Source organism: Priapulus caudatus, unplaced genomic scaffold (genome assembly GCF_000485595.1).
Source record: "Priapulus caudatus unplaced genomic scaffold, Priapulus_caudatus-5.0.1 Scaffold72, whole genome shotgun sequence".
NCBI lineage: Eukaryota > Metazoa > Priapulida > Priapulimorpha > Priapulimorphida > Priapulidae > Priapulus > Priapulus caudatus.
The window spans coordinates 37,237-39,166 of NW_014577133.1; positions in this window are offsets into that span (position 1 = coordinate 37,237).

A 1,930-nucleotide genomic window follows, 5' to 3' on the forward strand; every position below is an offset into this window, starting at 1 on the left:
CACACACACACACACACACACACACACACACACACATAAAACACATACACAATCACACGCGAGCGCATCCGTATACGCATAAACACCACACACGCGTGCTTCCGCGCACCCACACCCATGCGCCTACACAGGTTTGCACTTTTCTTCGTGCTGATTCAGAGAGCTTTCCTCGCGCAGTACGATGCACGCGCCCCGTACACACACAGCCACACACACGCTCTCCGTTGTTTGTAAACGTCGCACGAGAACGAACGCGCAACCGCTGTGGGAAATTATCGCCAGACGCGCGTCGAAGCAACTATAGATGACGATGTTATTTGTGCAAATTTTAATTTCGCGATTTTTACCGCGCTACCGCCTTTATTCACGCTACACGCTTTTTTTCTTTCAGTTTCGCGAGCGAGGCGTGGCGCACGGCATTATGGGAAGCTTGGACGTCGGCATCACGACGACGATGGTACCCCGCGGACAACTCCACTGAACTGATCCTATTCCGCTGGTAATTTAAGCATTTGTACACGACAGAGCATCGTTTGCCATTCAAGATATTTCCTGATATATTCCATATCTTTTGTATATCCTATATTCCTGATTCTTCATAGATATACGTGGGAACGTACGTGGGACACGGTTGTATTTTTGTAAAACCAGGTATCGACCATTAAAATATCAATTAATTGGAATTAAAAGGTTGCACTTGTGTGACTGCAGTCAGTTATGTCACCAACAGACAGGGGCAACAACAGCTTATGGGAAAGGTCATTTCAAAGCTTTATGTCATATGTAGTTGAGTCGTATATCGACCAAAAATGTCAGGCGATCAAATCAAGTAAAGTCTTGTAGGATCGGAGAGGATTTGAGGGGATTTTTCTCTTACATTCATCCTCTTAATGCCGTCGGAAAAAATGGACAAAGACGTCTAGTTTCTATGGAAACGCATTTCGTAGTTTTTTTGCGGCATAAGACACATGTATTACGTTGTGATAGGATAACAAAACAGCAACGAAACAACATCAGTACCGATCATAACTATCCCCCCTTTGAATTTTCTCTTTCTTTCCGTTTTCCCGAAGTTATTCCGGCGTATTTATTTCCGGCGTATTTAAGCGACTAAATAGGACTCGCAGGAGTAGTCGAGAGAAAAAGTAAAATTCTGATTTTGCGTACACGATCGCTAACTCAACTGGAATAGCAACAACAGAGCGCCCGACAGCGCATGCATATTTTATATACACACACACACATATCCATATATATATGTATATATATAGCATTAAATATTAACGGTGAGAAGCCGCAGCATTTTCACGCGAAGCCTTACCACTTCCACGCATCTGCAATCCTTCGTAAAACGCAAAACACAAAAACACGCGATGGCAACGTCGATTCCCCGCACAGCGTCTGCGAGCAAAAATGAAATCGGCAAACAGACCCATACTGACTCCGTGGTCATTCGATCCCCCAACTATATAGGCGCCATCATCAGTAGCACATGGCCAATATCGCTTCTTTCGGCACCAGTCGCTCATCGCCACGTCGCCCCACTATATGCGGTTCCACGCTTCGCCACAGCTACACGAAACTGTTTAGTAGTCGTGTACGTACGCGAGCCTGCCTGCGCGCAGCAAGCATATAGTCAATGGCAGAGCTGGAATAGGGCCACGACACGGGATTTGCGCATACGAGAGGTTACTGCCACTACAAGATCTTCGTGTATCGTACGTAGCTCTCCGTGTCTGGTGGGCGGGAGATGTTTGCTTCGGCGACGGTGATGTTAAATACTCGTGGAAACGTTTGCTGAATGGCAGACGATAGTTGTGTTATATATATATATATATATATATAGGGAGAGAAAGAGAGAGAGAGAAAGAGAGAGAGAGAGAGAGAGAGAGAGAGAGAGAGAGAGAGAGAGAGAGAGAGAGAGAGAGAG